General features: G+C 43.5%; 1 protein-coding gene across 1 annotated transcript in view; it reads right to left on the bottom strand.

Moving 5' to 3' along the window:
- The window catches only part of LOC139268741 (uncharacterized protein C1orf21-like), a 242,759-nt gene extending 220,734 nt beyond the window's left edge, over positions 1-22,025 (bottom strand). The window contains exon 1 of the mRNA XM_070887393.1: positions 21,865-22,025. The gene's annotated coding sequence lies outside the window, so the exon portion shown is untranslated. The remainder of the gene's footprint in view (positions 1-21,864) is intronic.
- Between the last annotated feature and the right edge of the window lie 730 nt (positions 22,026-22,755).

Raw genomic sequence — 22,755 nt, 5'->3', positions numbered from 1 at the left:
ACAGAACAAAAACAGATTATCTGGTCATTATCACATTGCTGGTTGTGGGAGCTTGCTGTGCACAAATTGGCTGCCATGTTTCCCACATTACAACAGTGACTACACTCCAAAAGTACTTCATTCTCTGTAAAGCACTTCAAGACGTCCGATGGTTGTGAAAGGCGCTATATAAATCCAAGTGTTTCTTTCTTTCTTTCTTTCTATGTGACTCCAGTCCCACATCAGATCCGAAGTGGCCTAGCAAGCCATTGGGATGGACAATAATTAATTGCCAACAATGCCCACGTCCGAGAATGGAAAGAAAAATCTTGGTCAGAAACTCGGGGTGCGGCTTGAGGGGGTGGTAGAAAATAGGGATTTTAAAGGTGTGGCAAGATGGGTGGAAGAGGGCGACATGCTCAAAGGAAGAGAAAGTACCAGAGGAATAATGGGAAAGGGACAACACTTTGACGTGGTTATAATGGCTACAACTGTCAACTGGTTTGAACAGAGTTGGGAGACAGAGGAAGGAGATCAAAGAGGGAGTTGGTCACACATAAGTGGGGGTTCCACCACACTTTCGGCAACATTACAGAGGCGGAGAGGGAAGAGCTCAGAGGAGATTCCCAGCCAAGATGTTATCATCCCACCGCCAATTTTTACCCAAGCCAGGATGTCAATGTAATCGTGAGCTCTAAAGTCGTGGATGGAAATGGCCTCGTTTGAGAATAGAAAGGCTTTCTGGAGGGGAGGTGACTATTGATCTGACAGCGGAGTCCAGTCGGGCAGTGGTGGGTGGGCTGAAGAGGTCAAGGAAGAGGTTGGTACGGCTAGATCTCAGCGGCATGCTGGGGAGAGACACGGATGGGACAGCTTAGGGTTGTGCTTGTAAGGAGATAGCGACAGATGCGCAATGGACCTGACGTAGAATGCTAAGAGACAGGCACAGAGGTTATCCATGGGCTTACTCAACAGTACGCTCAGTGACAGGAGAGTAAGAAGGCAGAGGAGCAATGATGAGTTGGAGTCAAGTTGGTGTTGGGTGTAACACATCTGGAGGAGCAGGGGGGGAGAAATAAAAGGTAGCATGGCTAAGTGATGGGAAGAGGGAAGAGGAGGAGAGAACGGCCCAATAGAAAAAAGGGAAATAGATGTCATGGGCTCAGGTTAAGAGCAATAGCCAAAACGTGCGTGCAAATGAAACACAAAGGGAATTGAGATTATCTGAGTTAATCAGAGATTAGGCAAGACATGTCTGGGTCACAAACAGAGGACAGGGAGGAAACAATATAAAAGTTGAAGTCTGAGGCCCTGTAAAGGGAAGAAGTTGACTTGTAGACAGCGAGGAGTCAGTCTGAACCAACGTCCAGGATTGGAGTCAGCTGGAAGGCGGCAATGGATCATAAGTGAAATATCTTCCATTTCCAATTCTTGTGGTGGTTCTGTCACATTCGATGTTTTATGGCACCTGTATGACTCTCCATAGAAAATTGGGTATTTTTTTGTGGCTTTGCAATGAGCAACGGAACTAAAGGTTCGCAGAAGCTCCAAGACTCACTAAAAGCAGTAATATTTGATGCTGTTTTGTTCTTCTAAAATTAAAATGTAATCTCCATTATTAAAATAATTTTTTAAATGGCAGTTTGTCAAATCGCAGGAGGAAGATGCAGTTTACCTGTCACAACAGGAGGAAGGGACTGAGTGTAACGTAGCCAAGTTTGCCAACGATAAAAAGATGGGAGGAAAAGCAATGTGTGAGGAGAAGACAAAAAATCTGCAAAAGGACATCGACAGGCTAAGTGAGTGGGCAAAAATTTGGCAGATGGAGTATAATGTGAGGTCATGCACTTTAGCAGGAAAAATCAAAGAGCAAGTTATTATTTAAATGGAGAAAGATTGCAAAGTGCCGCAGTACAGCAGGACCTGGGGGTACGTGTGCATGAAACACAAAAGGTTAGTATGCAGGTACAGCAAGTGATCAGGAAGGCCAATGGAATCTTGGCCTTTATTGCAAAGAGGATGGAGTATAAAAGCAGGGAAGTCTTGCTACAGTTGTACAGGGTATTGGTGAGGCCACACCTGGAATACTGTGTGCAGTTTTGGTTTCCATATTTATGAAAGGATATACTTGCTTTGGAGGCAGTTCAGAGAAGGTTCACAAGGTTGATTCCAGAGATGAGGGGGTTGACTTATGAGGAAAGGTTGAGTAAGTTGGGCCTCTACTCAATGGAGTTCAGAAGAATGAGAGGTGATCTTATCGAAACGTATAAGATTATGAGGGGGCTTGACAAGATGGATGCAGAGAGGATGTTTCCACTGATAGGGGAGACTAGAACTAGAGGGCATAATCTTAGGATAAGGGTCCGCCCATTTAAAACTGAGATGAGGAGAAATTTCTTCTCAGAGTTGTGGATCTGTGGAATTTGCTGCCTCAGAGAGCTGTGGAAGCTGGGACATTGAATAAATTTAAGACAGAAATAGACAGTTTCTTAAACGATAAAGGAATAAGGGGTTATGGAGAGCAGGCAGGGAAGTGGACCTGAGTCCATGATCGGATCAACCATGATCGTATTAAATGGCGGAGCAGGCTCGAGGGGCGTATGGCCTACTCCTGCTCCTATTTCTTATGTTATGTTGTTATATGGTCATCCAGTTTTCACCACTATTGTTTATATGTTTTTCTAACAGAAGACTGCTCTTCAGTCTGACCCAGGGTGATCCTCAGCAGATGAGCTAGAAGTTCGGTACATCTCACATCTGATCAGTACTTAGGTTCCATTTACTGATGGCAGACAATTCTGAATCCAAAAGCTTGTGCTGTTTAGCTTGGATGCAGGTGTTTAACCTTCATTTTGCCAACTAAATAACATGGTCTATTGTAGAAACAGTCTGACCTTTTTGGGTTTTTAAAAAAATGATTCAGACAGTGACCACGAGTTTCTCCATACACATTTAAAGAGGAAACTAGCTGTCTAACTTGCACAACATTCAATAATGCTAAATTTTGAATCAAGGTTAAATGATTCACTTCGTCACAAGTCTGCTCCATGACTCCCCTTCTTGGAGGAAATAAGAGAGACATAATATTAAAGCCCTCTCCATTTTTTCAAAGGGTAATGAGCAAACACCTCTGATTAGTACCTCCAAGTCACAAGCAAAGTCAAGATGGGAAGCAGGCTACCTGCTCCCAGACCTCCACCAAAGTCCCCTCCTGCTGGCTGCTACGACAGAAGCTCAGTGAGGAATGCACACAAGACTCCTGTCACTCACCCTACATCCCCACAGGGTAAGTGTAGTACACAGCCAGTGTGCTATACCTCACGTACATTGAGAAGATGAACTGAAACTCCCAACATCTAGCATCATGGCAGCCGTGGCTCAGTTGGTAACACTCCCACCTCTGAGTCAGAAGGTAGTGGGTTCAAATCCCACTCTAGAAACTTGAGGACAAAATCTAGGTCAACACTCCTGTGCAGTAGTGAGGGAGTGCTGCACTGTCTTGAGGTGCTGTCTTTCAGATGGGAAGTTAAACCGAGGTCCTGTCTGCCCTCTCAGGTGGCCGTTAAAGAAGAGCAGGGGTGTTCTCCCCGGTGTCCTGGCCAATATTTATCCCTCAACCAACATCACTAAAACAGATTATCACATTGCTATTTGTGGGACCTTGTGCACAAATTGGTTGCTACATTACAACAGTGACTACACTTCAAAAGTACTTCATTGGCTGTAAAGCGCTGTCGGACATCATGAGGTCATGAAAGGCGCTATCAATGCAAGTCTTTCTTTCTTTAGCACACCACCCTGCTCCTCGTGCCTTTTAAATAATACCCATTAAAACAAAATACAATTTATATAATCACAAACAGCCCAGTATCTAAATAAATGGGGAAACAGGGCACTAAACCAGTTATCTTCACTTAAGACTTAGTCAGCAGTCTTAGGGGATTTATCCTACTACTACATAAAGAACCAAAATATTTTGTAAAAATATTTTCAACTACCTTCAGAATTATTTCAGATAAAGATGTCAGTCAAAACATGTCGGTCTTTCTTTAAAACAGCTATTTTCCTTTGAGGTTTAAGGTGTGTTGCCAGAGAGTAGGTATTCCACTTATCGGTTTATTCAGCTTGAGCGCCTCAGATGGTTGAATCATTGCCTGGTGTGGCTTGCACCCATACAGACCTGTCGGTATGGTCCTAGGTTTGACTCTTGGTTTGTACCAATTTAACCGATGTCAGCCGCTACAGCAGTGAGCGCACTAGAATTAGCCAGGCAGTGAGAAGAAAATTATCCCAGGATGCCACTCGTAATTGTCACCCATTGGCCGCTTTCTGGAAAGTCCACGCGAATGACAGGTGAATACAGGGTTTAGTTTGGCCGTGATGCCACTGGGGTCCAATAGCTTGCTGGTATGCGCTGTTGAGGGCAACACATTAACATTGTTAACTTGGCAAAGCTGCCGGAGGCTGGTCTGCTCCTGTGGAACCAGACACCTTAGCACAAGTTATGTCCCTCCAGGAGAAACCCAAATACAAATTAGAGGAAACATGCATTTATCTCTGCAGTTTAAGACCTGTATAGTTTTTTTTTTAAATTGCTGTTCTACTTCACCCCTCCTGCTTTTCCTACCCCTTTCCTGAAGGTACTGACTCCTGGAGGACTGTCCCATCTACATGAAAACAAAAGCAAAATATTGCGGATGCTGGAATCTGAAATAAACACAGAAAATGTTGTAAATCTCAGCGGGTCAGGCAGCATCTGTGGAGAGAAAAACAGAGTTAACGTTTCAGGTCGATGACCCTTTGTCAGAACTGCCGATGGGTCATCGACCTGAAACGTTAACCCCATCTGCATTAGTTGCCCATTGGTACCTCACTCAGGTGACCATTCTTCATACGCGAAGCTGGGCAGTGAGTGTCAGCAGGTTTATCAACCAAGGGGAGGGGAGCATCAGAGCTCAGCTTGATCCAGTCCTCACCAGTGAGTCACTGGATAGCAAAGAAGAACTGGGGAAAAAAAAATGCATTTGTACAGCACCTGATCCCACCTCTCAAAAAGATCCTAGGCACACGAGAGGGCGGAGGCATGAGAGGAGGCGTGCGGCGTGCGACGGGGGGGGGGGGGGGGGGGGGGAGAGGTGGGCGCGCGAGGGGGGGGTGGGCACGAGGGCGCAAGGGGGAGGGGCGAGGGAGGGGGCGCAAGATAACTGCCATCTATTTAGCACTTTTCACAACCTCAGGGTGTTCCAAAGCACTTTACATCCAATAAAGTACGTTTGAAGTGGTGTCACTGTTGTAATGTGGGAAGCTATGTTGAAATGTAGAAGAACATGGAGCCGAAATTGCCCTGCGCTGGGTTTGGGACGCATAATTCGAATTGGATGTTTTTTTTGTGCCGTCGCAGTGGGAGAGCATTTAGGGACTTCAATTATCCTAATATAGACTGGGATAGTAACAGTGTAAAGGACAAAGAGAGGGAGGAATGACTGAAATGTGAACAGAACTTTTTTGATCACTATCTTTCCAGCCCAACGAGGAAGGAAGGAGTGCTGAATCTAATTCTGGGGAATCAAGTAGGACAAGTGGAACATATTTCAGTGGCATTTAGTTAACAGTGATCAAAATATTATTACATTTATAATAGTTATGGAAAAATACTTAACTGGAGGAAATTTAACTTCAGTGAGTTTAAAAGGGATCTGGCCTGGATTGGAATCAAAAATTGGCTGGCAAAACAATAATTGAACAATGGGAGGCCTTCAAAAAGAAGAGATGGTTTGGGTACAGAGTTTGGTGCACTAATGGAGCGTTCGCAGGGCACGGTGCTCAGCGCCGTGCTGATGATGTTAGTGCAACGCGGACGTGCCACATCACGCTGATGCGGCACAACTTCCATCCTTCTTTTAAAAGGGGAGGGCCACTGTGAGCTCTGCAGCCTCTATAACGGTGCCCACTGGGCCACCAGGAAAGGTGTTGGCCGGGCCAGTAGCCAGGCACCCAAGAGTGGGGAGCTGTCTTCATTTTGGCGGCCCGGCCATACCAGCGCTACCACCTCCCCTTTAAGGGCGGCCGGGGTGCTACAGCCACCACAGCTTCTCACCCTGATCTCGCGTCCTGTGGGGCAATTTCCCCCTAGGGGCACAAAGCGGTCGACGCGCACAGCGATGACATCATCGCCGTGATGATGCGCTAATCATGCGCAGCAAACCACTTTTGGAGCAATTCCGCATGGGTCAATGTTGCACATTAACACTCCATTAGCACCGGCCGGCAGCACTAACTGGCCCTGCGTAAAAGGGCAATTTCGGACTGTAGTGTTAAATTGTGTGTGTATATATTATACACACACAATTTAACACTACAGTGAAAAAAAATTAGTTTTCCTGGGAAAATAAATAGACTTGCATTATTTTAAAATTTCTAGTTAGTGTGAACCCCAAAAACTCTACGCGCACCTCCCTAGCCTCCCGCTACAGTATTGAGTGGGGGAGCGACCGAACAGTGTGAGTGGAACATGACAGTGACAAGTGCAAAACAACTGTTTCCATAACAGAACGCCTCTTTCATTTAAGACCATCTGTGGTAATTTCAAACCCAGCTTTTTGTAACTGCAACATTCCAGCATGAGCATCTGAAGCTCAGCATCTATCCAGCAGTTGTCCTTTTTAAGTGACTTGGGTTTAAAAACTATGAATAATCTGTGCGCAACAGTAATCCAAATGGAATGCACTTTTAGCTGATAAAGGATGAGGACGTTTTTTTTTCATTCATATGTTTGACGTGATGACACTATTATGAAAGCAGCTGCAGAAACTAATAGTTAAAATTGCAAGGCCACCAACCTATATTTAGATACAAAGGAAAACACTCCCTTGACAGAAGATGCAGGCTACACCATTGAAAAAAGCATCCCCATTGACAATAAAAACTGCTAAAAAGAATGACGCTTGTTATCTATCTTACTCTCCTGGACGGGCTGGCTTCAGTGCTGTGCTGAAGGAGCGCTGCATTGTTGGAGGTGCGTCTACTCAGATGAGCTGTTAAACCGAGGCCCCATCTGCCCTCTCAGGTGGAGACTAGATCCCATGGCACTATTTCAAATAAGAGCAGAGGGAGTTCTTCCTGGTGTCATCGCCAATAATTATCCCTCAACAAACATAACTGAAAACCGATTATCTGGTCATTTGTCTGATTGCTATTTGTGCGAGCTTGCTGTGTGCAAATTGGCTGCCGGGTTTCCGATTATTACAACAACGGCTACACTTCAAAAAGTACTTAATTGGCTGTGAAGCACTTTGGGATGCCCTGAGCGCTATATAAATGCAAGTTCTTTCTTTATGGTCAAGTATGGTTCCTAGGGTGCTGGGAGCCCTCTAGTATGTCAACCAAGGATCCATTTTTCAGCTGAGGGACAAGACTGTAAGCGTTGGCAGGTTATTCAATGCTAAAACGAATCACAGCTGAGCTTATCTTGATGTTTCCACATGTACTCGCGGATGCTTTGCAGGAGTCACTGAGCAGCAATCAGGAGCAGGAACCGTGGCCGATTTTTCATCCCCATTGCCCAGAGTTACTGAGGCCAATTGTAGAGCGCCTACTGTTTTCCCAGGTATCTCGCCCTGGAACTATTCTGTTCTGTATGCCTCAGCTCCACTCCAGGTGATGCACTCACCCACCATGCCATTAAGGAGATACACTGTTTTTGTTTTCTGTTTAAATAGAAAAATCACTTGAACAGTAAGCAATGAGGATGTCATTGAGAACACTTGTTTGCCGTCATTGAATCAGCATCAGCAAAGCTACAATAATTAGCCCCGGGTGCTTCAAACATTGTTTAGGTAGTTAATTCATATCCTTGCACTGATAGAGAGACTGCCTGTTTCACAACAAGAATCACTGTGCTGGGAGTCGAGGAAGAAAGGCAAGGTTACCAATCTCAGCCACACGATGGAGAGAGTGACCATTACATGTCCCATAGGGTCATATTTGGCTCAAGTTGGTTACACTCTCACCTGAGCCAGAAGATTGGAGGTTCAAGGTCCACTCCAGCACTTGAGCATATAACCCAGGTTGACACTTTCAGTGCACTGCCATCTTGCATTGTCGCAGATACCATCTTTCAGATGAGACATCTGCCTGTTCAGGTAGAAGTAAAAAGGTCCCATGGCACTAATGGAAGATGGGCTCTCCTAGTATTTTGGCCAATGTGACACCCTCAACCAACACCACCAAAAACAGATTAACTAGTCATTTTTCATTTGCTGTTTGTGGGATCTTGCTGTGTGAAAACTGGCTGCTGCCTTTGCCTACAATAGCAATAGATACTACCCTTCAAAAAGTATTCATTGGTGATGAAGCGCATTGGGACATCCTGAGAACTTGAAAGTTACAATATAAATACAAGTTCTTCCATAAGAAAGACATGCATTTATATAGTGCCTTTCATGACCTCAGGACATGGGAAAGCATTTCACAGCCAATGAAGTACTTCTGAAGTGCAGTCACTGTTGTCATGTAGGGCATATTGGCCAACTCAAGGTACAGTGACAGCTCAGGAACCAGGTTACCAGCTTCTTTGGCTGCAGGAATTGTACAGCCCAGGTGAGACCAAAGGATACTTAAGAGTTGACAGTGGATGGGCAATGGCAGACATTTAGAGACCACATGGATGAACTACAACAATTGTACATCCCTGTCTGGCGTAAAAATAAAAAAGGGAAGGTGGCTCAACCGTGGCTATCAAAGGAAATCAGGGATAGTATTAAAGCCAAGGAAATGGCATACAAATTGTCCAGAAATAGCAGTGAACCCGGGGACTGGGAGAAATTTAGAACTCAGCAGAGGAGGGCAAAGGGTTTGATTAGGGCAGGGAAAATAGAGTACGAGAGGAAGCTTGCAGGGAACATTAAGATGGACTGCAGAAGCTTCTATAGATATGTAAAGAGAAAAAGGTCAGTAAAGACAAAAGTAGGTCCCCTGCAGTCAGAATCAGGGGAAGTCATAACGGGGAACAAAGAAATGGCAGACCAACTGAACAAGTACTTTGGTTCGGTATTCACTAAGGAGGACACAAACAACCTTCCGGATAGAAAAGGGGTCAGAGGGTCTAGTAAGGAGGAGGAACTGAGGGAAATCCTTATTAGTCGGGAAATTGTGATGGGAAAACTGATGGGATTGAAGGCCGATAAATCCCCAGGGCCTGATGGACTGCATCCTAGAGTACTTAAGGAGGTGGCCTTGGAAATAGCGGATGCATTGACAGTCATTTTCCAACATTCCATAGACTCTGGATCAGTTCCTATGGAGTGGAGGGTAGCCAATGTAAAAAAGGAGGGAGAGAGAAAACAGGGAATTATAGACCGGTCAGCCTGACATCAGTAGTGGGTAAAATGATGGAATCAATTATTAAGGATGTCATAGCAGCGCATTTGGAAAGAGGTGACGTGATAGATCCAAGTCAGCATGGATTTGTAAAAGGGAAATCATGGTTGACAAATCTTCTGGAATTTTTTGAGGATGTTTCCAATAAAGTGGACAAGGGAGAGCCAGTTAATGTGGTGTATTTGGAGTTTCAGAAGGCTTTCGACAAGGTCCCACACAAGAGATTAATGTGCAAAGATAAAGCACATGGGACTGGGGGTAGTGTGCTGACGTGGATTGAGAACTGGTTGGCAGACAGGAAGCAAAGAGTAGGAGTAAATGGGTACTTTTCAGAATGGCAGGCAGTGACTAGTGGGGTACCGCAAGGTTCTGTTCTGGGGCCCCAGCTTTTTACATTGTACATTAATGATTTAGATGAGAGGATTAAATGCAGTATCTCCAAATTTGCGGATGACACTAAGTTGGGTGGAAGTGTGAGCTGCGAGGAGGATGCTATGAGGTTGCAGAGTGACTTGGATAGATTAGGTGAGTGGGCAAATGCATGGCAGATGAAGTATAATGTGGATAATTGTGAGGTTATCCACTTTGGTGGTAAAAACAGAGAGACAGACTATTATCTGAATTGTGACAGATTAGGAAAAGGGGAGGTGCAACGAGACCTGGGTGTCATGGTACATCAGTCATTGAAGGTTGGCATGCAGGTATAGCAGGCAGTTAAGAAAGCAAATGACATGTTGGCCTTCATAGCAAGGGGATTTGAGTACAGGGGCAGGGAGGTGTTACTACAGTTGTACAGGGCCTTGGTGAGGCCACACCTGGAGTATTGTGTACAGTTTTGGTCTCCTAACTTGAGGAAGGACATTCTTGCTATTGAGGGAGTGCAGCGAAGGTTCACCAGGCTGATTCCCGGGATGGCGGGACTGACATATCAAGAAAGACTGGATCAACTGGGCTTGTATTCACTGGAGTTCAGAAGAATGAGAGGGGATCGCATAGAAACGTTTAAAATTCTGACGGGTTTAGACAGGTTAGATGCAGGAAGAATGTTCCCAATGTTGGGGAAGTCCAGAACCGGGGTCACAGTTGAAGGATAAGGGGTAAGCTATTTAGTACCGAGATGAGGAGAAACTTCTTCACCCAGAGAGTGGTGAACCTGTGGAATTCTCTACCACAGAAAGTTGTTGAGGCCAATTCACTAAATATATTCAAAAAGGAGTTAGATATAGTCCTTACTACTAAGGGGATCAAGGGGTATGGCGAGAAAGCAGGAATGGGGTGCTGAAGTTGCATGTTCAGCCATGAATTCATTGAATGGCGGTGCAGGCTCGAAGGGCCGAATGGCCTACTCCTGCACCTATTTTCTATGTTTCTGTGAAAACAGAGATGCACACCATCTTTGTTCTTATGTGTGTGTGCGCGCGTCTCAGTTGCTCAGTAATTAAAGAGTTTCAGTACCATTTCCTGGACTAACAGTCACTCTAGTAGGTAATCTAATTGATCTGAGAAATCCAGTTGGCAAAAGACCACCCATTACTAACATGGTAAACCGGTTTTTGAAATCCCTATTGTTTCCACAGAAAAGGCATGCAGGTAATCTGTAGGACGCATCAAAAATGCGTAGCATACCTGCCCCGTAGCATGTTGTGTGGGAGTAAAAATAATACCTGCAGCTTACTGGCAACATTTTCTTTAGAAATTACTGTCTCAGTCTGGAGTACACAAGTTTCTAAATTTACAGAATACAAATAATACCAATAATAATAAACTCTCATAACCCAGGAGAAACCATTCAAATATACACCTAACCAGGCAGCAAGGTGCATGGTCATAGTAATTTCAATGTAATATGCTCTTTCTTGGTGCTGAAATAAAGGCAAGAAACTAGTATTGAAATATGCGTTTTGGAACTTACATAGGTAGTCTTACAAAAAATGGCTGTGAAATTTCGACAGTATAAACAGAAAGGCTTGCATTTATATCGTGTCTTTCAAAACCACAGACCATCCCAAAGCACTTTACAGCTAATTAAGTACTTTTGAAGTACTACTGTAATGTAGGAAAGGTGGCAGCCAATTTGCGCACAGTAAGGTCCCACAAACAGCAACGTGATAATAACCAGATAATCTGTTTTAGTGATGTTGATTGAGGGATAAATATTGGCCAATAGTGCAGAGAGAACTCCCCTGCTTCTCTTCGAAATAGTGCCATGGGATCTTTTACGTTTACCCGAGAAAGTAGACAGTGCCTCTGTTTAAGCTTTCATTGGAAAGGCAGCACCTCTGACAGTGCAGCACTCCCTCAGCTGGAGAGTCAGTGTAGATTATGTGCTTAAGTCTCTGGAGTGGGACTTGAACCCACAACCTTTTGAATGAGGCAAGAATGTTTCTCACTGAGCCATGGCTGACACATATAGGTGGAAGGAACACGAGATAGTTTGATGCACTCAGGCTGGCACCTGCCATGCTTTTGGCCATCTTTTAAACCCCCCCTTCCCCGCTCCCCCCCCACTTCTGCTGAAGCTGCCCTGCACTGTAAAACTGGATAGATTTTCCCACAGGAGGGCAAAACTACAAATTTATAGACCAGCTTCCAAAAGTGACTTCGCAATACAGATTAATAGTCTACAAGGTGAGTAGATGCTCATGGTCATCTTGTTTCTAAAGCACAGCTTTGGATACTTGGGTTTTGTCCAGTGAGGTATTTATCTGTTGACAAGGTTTCACTATTCTAAAAAAACAATATGGCTTCGGTGCCAAGTGCCAACCATTTTGGGAACAATTATTGGAAGTAAAAAATGTAACTTCTGGCTGTGTAATTTTTTATTTTTCTGGAATTATTTTTTTTATTTACAATGGAACCTCCATTATAATGGAGGAGATCGCTCTCGGTAGGTGAAGTAAATTGGCAGATCATTTTGGTCTTATTCTCTTGGTGCACTAGTACTATGAGCACATAAAATGAAGGCTTTTCCAAGAGAAATAGATAAAAGAAACATGATGCAATTTATTTTGAGTAAAACAAGTGAAATACAAAGAAAGGCAACTTGCACAGACTTTGTGTCTGCTAAACTGCTGGTGGATAATCAAGATGGGTAATAGAGAGTCTGCTGTGCTCTGCAAGGATTATCCGAAGGAAGGACATCCCTCCTCAGTGTTTTCTTGAATAATGCACTCCCTTAATAACAGATAATTTCCGAAGAGGCAAAAAACTGGATATCAAGGAAATCAAGGGATATGAGGATAGTGCAGGAAAGTGGAGTTAAGGTAGAAGTTCAGCCATGATCTCATTGAATGGCGGAGCAGGCTTGAGGGGCCGAATAGCCTACCCCTGCTCCTATTTCTTATGTTCTTATGTTCCAGGTAACCTAGTTGAATTTATTTGAGGAGGTTACTTACATGGTAGATATGGGAGTGTCTATGGATGAACCGAAAGACATTCGATAAAGTTCTGCACAAGAGACAACAGGAAGTGTGCAAAAACGAAAACGCATGGAATTGGAGGTGGCCTATTGATGTGGGTAGGAATTAGTTCAGAAGCAGGAGCCAGAAAGTAGGGATAATGGGTATGCACTCCAATTGGTGGGATCTTCCAGGGATCTGTACTGGGGCCTCAGCTTTTCATTATAATTATCAATGGCTTGGATGAATGAATAGAGAACCGTAGATCCAGGTTTGCTAACAACACTAAGTTAGGTGGCACAGTAAGTAGTGTAGCTGGGAGCAGAAAGTTGCAAAGGGACATTGATAGATTCCTGTAATACAACAGTGATTAAACTTCAAAAGTACTTCATTGGCTGTAAAGCGCTTTAAGACATCCCGAGGTTGTGAAATGCACGACATAAATGCAAATCAGTCTTTCTTTCTTTAAGCGAGTGGGCAAAACTGTGGCAGATGAAGTTCAGTTTGGGGAACCGTGTGGCCATCCTCAGAAAGATAGATCAGAGTATTTTCTAAATGGTGAGAAATTACGAACTGCAGAGGAGCAGAGAGGTTTAGGAGTCGATGTAGTGAAATCACTAAAAGCTAATGGACATGTATTAAAAAAAATCAAAAAGGCTCTGGTCAGGAGGTGGAGATGTGAAGTGATTTTCTCTCCTAACCCTGCTGCCATCTTGTATATAAAAAGATTACAATCCTCAACTGACAATGGGCAAAATATATTGGAACAAATAGTAGACATGTGACAGAAACAGTAACAAGATCACAAGAGAAAACATTGAAACAGACCAGAGTAAACCGGTGTACAACAAGGCAGTAAACACAAAACAGAAGATAACCAACAAAGAAATAACACCAATACTACAACATGAAACAAAACCATAATTTTTGTGAAAAATATGTCCTTGTCCCAACTCTGCATTGTGGTAGGGTAACAGCAGGTTGTGTATCAATTCTCATTCGAGTGGGTTGAGACATATTGCACTGAGGTAGCACAGTCATGCAGCCACATGCTCGCTCTCCGAAGTACATATCACCTTCTCCCCTCCCAGGCTGCCACAACAAAATGCAGAGGCATTACTCTATGACCATGGAGCATTAGACCACAGACGCCTGGGAGCCGGGTTTGCAGGAGATGCTGAGTGCAGGCCAGACACTCGCCAGGAGCGGAAAAATACGGATCATCAAAAGTCACCCATGCCGCTCGCAAGACACCTCCCGACAGCCAGTTGTAGAACTGCATTGGAGGTGATCTCAGACCAAGTCTTTGCTCCATCTTCTTCGTTAGCAGCTGCAATTTAAAAGGAAAAGAGAGCAAAGAAGGAAACTAGGGGAGGAAAAGAAAAAGCATGGATATCTCTGTTGGGTTTCCTTTTCACTTCTGTGGTAAGGAATACTAAAAGACAGATACAGACCACAAGACGAACTGCATGAACAAGAAAAAGTGAATGGCATCGAGGTCACTCAAGATGCACTGAAACATGTTACCTAACTCAGCTTACATATTCCGTGGGTCTTTCAGCCCATGTTGTTGGGATCTGGAACGCTTTACCAGAAAAGGTGGTAGAAGCAGATTCCATAAATAATTTAAAAAGGGAGTTGAACAGGTACTTAAGGATGAGGAACTTACAGGATTACAGACAGAACAAAAGGGGGTTGGGACTAAGTACGACAGCTCTTTCAAAGAGCCAGTGCAGTCATGGCGGGTCGAATGGCCTCCTTCTGTGCTGTAAATTTCTATGATGTTTGTATACGCTGATGACATTGCCTTGACCACGCAAAGCACAAATCCAGCACCGAGGAGACCCTGACCAGCGATATACAGAGATGGAGGCCTACTTCCGCCGATGGCGACTCCGACCAATCCCACAAAAGACAGCCACCTCGATATTCCACCTCAACACCCATCAACCAAATCAAGCTTTGAAACTCTCCTTTTGCGGCGCAGAGGTAAACCATGTCAAAAAACCCTCCTATTTAGGAGTCATGCTTGATCGCATCCTGTCATATTGACATCACCAGAATCTTGGGAAGAAACTAAATAGTAGGGCCAATTTGATCCAGAAACTGGCCGGATCCACATGGGGACATTCAAACCCTCCGGATGGCAACACTCGCCCTGGTGTACTCTACAGCAGAGTACTGCTCTCCAGCATGGCTAGCAAATCCGTATGTCAAATCCATTGATGTCCAGCTGAATTCTACTATCAGAATTATCACCGGTACGCTTTTATCGACCTTGGCTCCCCGTGCTTGCAAACATCGCACCACCACACCTACGCCACGAATATGCAGTCTCCAGAGAATACAATCGCTACACCAGCAAAGACATAAGAACATAAGAATTAGGAAGAGAAGTAGGCTATCTAGCCCCTCGAGCCTGCTCCGCCATTCAAAAAGATTATGGCTGATCTGGTCGTGGACTCAGCTCCACTTACCCGCTCGATCCCCATAACCCTTAATTTCCTTATTGGTTAAAAATCTATCTATCTGTGATTTGAATACATTCAATGAGCTAGCCTCAACTGCTTCCTTGGGCAGAGAATTCCAGAGATTCACAACCCTCTGGGAGAAGAAATTCCTTCTCAACTCTGTTTTAAATTATCTCCCCCATATTTTGAGGCTGTGCCCTCTAGTTCTAGTCTCCCCAATCAGTGGAAACAACCTCTCTGCCTCTATCTTGTCTATCCCTTTCATTATTTTAAATGTTTCTATAAGATCACCCCTCATCCTTCTGAACTCCAACGAATAACGACCCAGTCTACTCAATCTATCATCATAAGGTAACCCCCTCAACTCCGGAATCAGCCTAGTGAATCGTCTCTGTACCCCCTCCAAGGCTAGTATATCCTTCCTTAAGTAAGGTGACCAAAACTGCACGCAGTACTCCAGGTGCGGCCTCACCAATACCCTGTACAGTTGTAGCAGGACCTCCTTGCTTTTGTACTCCATCCCTCTCGCAATGAAGGCCAACATTCCATTCACCTTCCTGATTACCTGCTGCAACTGCAAACTAACTTTTTGGGATTCATGCACAAGGACCCCTAGGTCCCTCTGCACCGCAGCATGTTATAATTTCTCCCCATTCAAATAATATTCCCCTTTACTGTTTTTTTTCCCCCAAGGTGGATGACCTCACATTTTCCGATATTGTATTCCATCTGCCAAACCTTAGCCCATTCACTTAACCTATCCAAATCTCTTTGCAGCCTCTGTGTCCTCTACACAACCTGCTTTCCCACTAATCTTTAAATTTTGTTGCACTACACTCTGTCCCCTCTTCCAGGTCATCTACGTATATTGTAAACAGTTGAGGTCCCAGCACCGATCCCTGTGGCACACCACTAACCACCGATTTCCAGCCTGAAAAGGACCCATTTATCCCAACTCTCTGCTTTCTGTTCGCCAGCCAATTCTCGATCCATGCTAATACATTTCCTCTGACTCCGCATACCTTTATCTTCTGCAGTAACCTTTTTTGTGGCACCTTATCGAATGCCTTTTGGAAATCTAAATACACCACATCCATCGGTACACCTCTATCCACCATGCTCGTTATATCCTCAAAGAATTCCAGTAAATTAGTTAAACATGATTTCCCCTTCATGAATCCATGTTGCGTCTGCTTGATTGCACTATTCCTATCTAGATGTCCCGCTATTTCTTCCTTAATGATAGCTTCAAGCATTTTCCCCACTACAGATGTTAAACTAACTGGCCTATAGTTACCTGCCTTTTGTCTGCCCCCTTTTTTAAACAGAGGCGTTACATTAGCTGCTTTCCAATCCGCTGGTACCTCCCCAGAGTCCAGAGAATTTTGGTAGATTATAATGAGTGCATCTGCTATAACTTCCGCCATCTCTTTTAATACCCTAAGATGCATTTCATCAGGACCAGGGGACTTGTCTACCTTGAGTCCCATTAGCCTATCCAGCACTACCTCCCTAGTGATAGTGATTGTCTCAAGGTCCTATCTTCCCACATTCCCGTGACCAGCAATTTTTGGCATGGTTTTTGTGTCTTCCACTGTGAAGACCGAAGCAAAATAATTGTTTACGGTCTCAGCCATTTCCACATTTCCCATTATTAAATCCCCCTTCTCATCTTCTAAGGGACCAACATTTACTTTAGTCACTCTCTTCCGTTTTATATATCGGTAAAAGCTTTTACTATCTGTTTTTATGTTTTGCGCAAGTTTACTTTATTAATCTATCTTTCCTTTCTTTATTGCTTTCTTAGTCATTCTTTGCTGTTGTTTAAAATTTTCCCAATCTTCTAGTTTCCCACTAACCTTGGCCACCTTATACGCATTGGTTTTTAATTTGATACTCTCCTTTATTTCCTTGGTTATCCACGGCTGGTTATCCCTTCTCTTACCGCCCTTCTTTTTCACTGGAATATATTTTTGTTGAGCACTATGAAAGAGCTCCTTAAAAGTCTTCCACTGTTCCTCAATTGTTTAGTCTGTGTTCCCAGTCTACTTTAGCCAACTCTGCCCTCATCCCACTGTAGTCCCCTTTGTTTAAGCATAGTACGCTCGGTTGAGACACTACTTTCTCACCCTCAATCTGTATTACAAATTCAACCATACTGTGATCACTCATTCCGAGAGGATCTTTTACTTGGAGATCGTTTAGTATTCCTGTCTCATTATACAGGACCAGATCTAAGATAGCTTGCTCCCTTGTAGGTTCTGTAACATACTGTTCTAAGAAACAATCCCGTATGCATTCTATGAATTCCTCCTCCAGGCTACCCTGTGCGATTTGATTTGACCAATCGATATGTAGGTTAAAATCTCCCATGATTACTGCCATTCCTTTTTCACATGCCTCTATTATTCCCTTGATTATTGTCCGCCCCACCGTGAAGTTATTATTTGGGGGCCTATAAACTACGCCCACCAGTGACTTTTTCCCCTTACTATCTCTAATCTCCACCCACAATGATTCAACATTTTGTTCATTAGAGCCAATATCATCTCTCACAACTGCCCTGATATCATCCTTTATTAACAGAGCTACCCCACCTCCTTTCCCTTCTTGTCTATCCTTCCGAATTGTCAGATACCCCTGTATGTTTAATTCCCAGTCTTGGCCACCCTGCAACCACGTTTCTGTAATGGCCACCAAATCATACCCATTTGTAATGATTTGTGCCGTCAACTCATTTACTTTATTTTGAATGCTGCGTGCGTTTAGGTAAAGTGTTTTAATACTAGCTTTATAACCATGATTTTTAGTTTTGACCCCTCCTGCAGCCCCTTTATATTCATACATATTGTCCCTTCCTATCACCTTGTGGTTTACACTTACCCCAGTGCTACTCTGCTCTGTTGCCTCCTGCCTTTTGCATTCTTTCTTTTGGTCCTGTTCATCTGAGCTCTCACCCACTCTAACTAGCTCAGAGCCCTCTCCTGGGTTCTGAATACTCCTCGCATTGAGGCACCGAGCTTTCAGGCTTGCCTTTTTATTACACTTTGACATGCTGATCTCGGCCGACTTGAACAACCTAGCACCAACCCGTCTCAAATCCAGAAAGCCCCTCAGCCTTGATGACCAATGGCAAAATGCTTGGAAGAACTGAGACATACAGAATGGAGTCCTTATAGAAGGATCAAACCTTCCTCACAAACTGTGGACAACTATCAACCACCTCAGAACCGGTCATGATAGATGCTGCCACCTTCTCCATAGGTGGAAGATTAAAGCATCCCCATCATGCGACTGTGGAGCTCCTAATCAGACCCGGGAGCACATCATTGAGCACTGCCCTCAGAGGAAATTCACAGGCAGCCTACAAGATATCCACACTGTTACACCAAAAGCTTTAGCCTGGATACCCGAATTGGATATTGACATTTGGTTTGTTTTGCTACTACCATACGAAAGGTGGTGATGATGTTTGTTGCGACAACAGTAACTACAAGCTCTTACATTTTGATTGTGGACCTCACACAGAGGAACATATCTCAGAGCATAGAAAAAAAGCAAGAGTATAAGCAGGAAGGAAACAAGAGGAAACTCAAAGTTGGGGGCAGGGTGACAAAACAGAAGTGGGTAGGCAACTCTCCACTGGGTAGGCTAATGGTTGATTGGAAACAGAGGGAGAAATGAGAAGAGAAGAAATGTGCACCCAGTGTGTCAGTCACCACATTGGCATGGACCCAGAATTCCTGGCCTGTCTCGGAAAGGACCATCTCCTTTCATTCCACCCACATTTTAAAAAAAACATGTTATTTATACATAGATTTTAATGTTAACAATTTCTACCACAACCAGATTATAGGAATCAAAGGTTAAAATGAGTCATCTGAGCAGAATTAAATATTTAAATTAAAAACTGTAAAAACTGAATTTTCTAAAATAAATTAAATTATTAATTAGTCCTAAAAGTTAATAATTTAGCCTAGAATGAATTGCTCAAATATTCTGACTTTAAAATAAATATGAAATGCGGCGTCTTAATACAAGTTACTGCAGGTTTCAAGGAGCCAGCAGATAATTACAATTTTTTGGCAACAAAAATTGTTGCCAAATTGAGGCCTCTTAAACAGAGAGATACAGGATTCACAACAAAATGTTTAATAAACTCATTGGCCCAGATTTTGGTGGACCAGGGCATCTTGCATGTGTCCCCTTAGTCAAACTTACTTCCTTACCCTTCAGTTCAAAAAGGCTTTGCCCTGTAAGTTGCTTTATGTGCAAATTGATAACAGCCCACCATCAACTACAACTATGCCTTTAGCATAGTGAAACGTCCCAAGGCGCTTCGCAGGAGTATTATGAGATTAAAAAATTTGACACAGAGCCGCAGAAGTAGAAATTAGGGCAGGTGACCAAAAACTTGGTCAAAGAGGTAGGTTTTAAGGAGCGTCTTGAAGGAGGAACAAGAGACAGAGGTTTACGGCGGGAAGGTCCAGAGTTTGGGGCCTGGGCAACAGAAGGCACGGCCACCAATGGTTGAGTGATTATAATCAGGGATGCTCAAGAGGGCAGAATTAGAGGAGCGCAGACATCTCAGGGGGTTCTGGGGCTGCAGGAGATTACAAAGATAGGGAGGGGTGAGGCCTTGGAAGGATTTGAAAACATGGATGAGATGGGCAATGGGGCATCTGGGACATTAGTGAACCAGGGGACCAACAGTCTATCTCTTTAACCAATGAGATGTATGGATTGAGAAAGAAACAAAAAAACAGAGATGGAAATTGGGTGAATTAGTGTCAAATGCTAGACGATTTGCACATTAATAATGACAAGCGGCAATAAACTCGCCTCTATTTTGACAGCAAAATCTGGGCCATTGTTTAGGAAAGGAGAAGATCCAGGCCTCAGCTTTCTCTTGATGTCACACACCAGTGACTCCAAGATGTTATGATACAATCCTGTATTATGATAAGTCTGTAAACAAAAAAAGCTTTGCCAAACACTTCTGTTCCATTGAACCCCACAATGAAGGGAAATTCAGGCATCACTCCAACTGTACAGCACAAAAACAATTGACATTGAATTACTTGGGATCTCAGAAAGTTTCCAACGATCATTCCCCTCCCCCCACCCCTCCAAAGAATAACATTTAAATGCCCTTGTTGAGTTGCTTTCTGAAATTTCCTGAATAATTCCACAAGGAGATTTGGGTAGACACCACAAACCACTTCACAAATTATGTCACAAACATATATTTGCATGATGAATACATCTTCAATTAAGAATAGAGAACAAATGGGGAATGATATTGCACGGAAGCAACAAATTAGCTTTCGTGCAATTGCTACAAATTTAATAACATTAATATATCTAAGGGGGAATTTCACAAATAGCAACTAGATAACAAAAGCAGAACTTGCCGTTAATATGCTTTCTGAAACTCAGGGTAGTTTTTCCACATCAGAATGATTCCCATCAGCAGACGATTACAGATCAGGAGTGCAATCCACTCAGTGAGTTACAATATGAACATCTGCTGCACAGCATTCAAACATTATGAATAAACTTGCAGACACATCTGACGCAATACTGAAGTTACATTTACCCACACAACACATGGGTGTATACTGATGTGTCATAAATTTGCCTAGAATTTGTTATGAGCAAGACATGTATAACCCACTCATAACCATTAAACTTAAGTTGGGCCCCTTCACTCAGACATAAATTAACTTTTCCAGTTCTCCATGGAGACTTGTGTACACCGCACACCCAAGTACACATTCAACTGTACAATCACTCAAGTCATTCCTGCAATAGTAAAGACTGAACTTCCTAATATTGTGCCATACAAATGAGTGGAAATCAGAATAATGTGAAGTGGAAATAATCAATGTTTTATGAATTTTCACATGTACATTTGCCAGTTTATTTGTTTTTCTCCCCAATTACATTAATAGACTAAACATGAAGTGGAGTTATGTGAACCTCTGTGGCTTGAAAGGACCAGGGATCTAGTGTTCTGGTTCTGTGCTCATTTTATCAGGAATCTCACCAACTACGAGGCAATCGACTCCCAGAGGCCTGCTAAGGACAGCCCCACAGGAAACCATTCGTCATAAGCTCTCCAAAGAATCATATTCTCCCACATAAACACTGCATGGAAATGTTATGACCTGTGCATTAACGCACTTAAAATCACTGATAATCTCTGAACACACTTCCAATACTGTACCAATGCTGCGTGGAAATCAAGTCATTAACCATGATTTTTTTTTGCCACAAATAACCCATTTTCCTTTTTTTTACTCTGGCAGGAAACGTTTTTTTTTGCAATTGCAGTTTAAAGAAATCACTTGGCTCAATCAGAACATTTTTTTCACATGTTCTTTTTGAATACTTCTCGGATTGAGGAAAGCATAGAAGATGGAATGATTTTTTTTACACAGAAGCGACAAAGTAGATCGCCCTGAATTGTTGCAAATACAAATCGTGCATTGAGGAGAGAAATCTCCCAAATAGTGCAAAAACCCCTTACACCCCCAGCTGCAAAAAAAACACACACACAGCAGCAGCAGCTTCCCAACACAGGACAAAGGAGTTTAAGGTTTTTTTTTAAATAAAGCATACGTAAAAGGACTCACCGTTCGCTGCTTTTAGTCTTTTGTAAAAAGAAGCAGGGATGTCTTTATTGTGCTGCCTCGCAGAGAGGTTGCTGCCTGTATGTGTGTGTGTGTGTGTGTGTGAGTCTCAAGCTGCACCGAGCTGTGTCTCGCTCGGTCTGAGGCTCGCTGGCTCGCGGCAGCAGCGCCCGGCGGGCGGGCAGGAGACAAGCTGCAGACCTGAGCAACCGACAGCAGACACACCAATCACAGCCAGGGCAATGCCAGGAAACCATGGAGACAAAAGCCAGAACTTACTGTACCCCTGCAACCAAAAAAATTCAACCCGACTCCCCTTTTGTTTCCCAAATCTCAACTGCTTTAAAATATATATATAGTAAACATTTTCCAAATCCTTTGTTTTAGGCATACATGGACATAAATGGGTTCTCTCTTTGGACGCTGCAAAAACAGAGAGTTGACATCGCTGCTTCTTTCAGCAATGAAAGACTTGCATTTATTTAGCGCCTTTCACGACGACCACCGGACGTCTCAAAGCGGTTTACAGCCAATGAAATACTTTTGCAGTGTAGTCACTGTTGCAATGTGGGAAACGCGGCAGCCAATTTGTACACAGCAAGCTTCCACAAACAGCAATGTGAGAATGACCAGATAATCTGGGTTTTTTTGTTATGTTAATTGAGGGATAAATATTGGCCAGGGCACCTGGGATACCTCCCCTGCTCTTCTTCAAAATAGTGCAATGGGATCTTTTACATCCACCTGAGGGGACAGACGGGGCCTCGGTTTAACATCTGATCCAAACAGACAGTACACCTCTGACAGTATAGCATTTCCTCAACTCTGTACTGGAGTATGAGCCTAGATTTCTTTTTCATGTGCTCAAATGCATGGAGTGGGACTTGAACCCAC

This window comes from Pristiophorus japonicus, chromosome 8, assembly GCF_044704955.1.
Source record: "Pristiophorus japonicus isolate sPriJap1 chromosome 8, sPriJap1.hap1, whole genome shotgun sequence".
NCBI classification, from domain to species: Eukaryota; Metazoa; Chordata; class Chondrichthyes; family Pristiophoridae; genus Pristiophorus; species Pristiophorus japonicus.
This window is presented reverse-complemented; position numbering and strand designations above follow the sequence as displayed.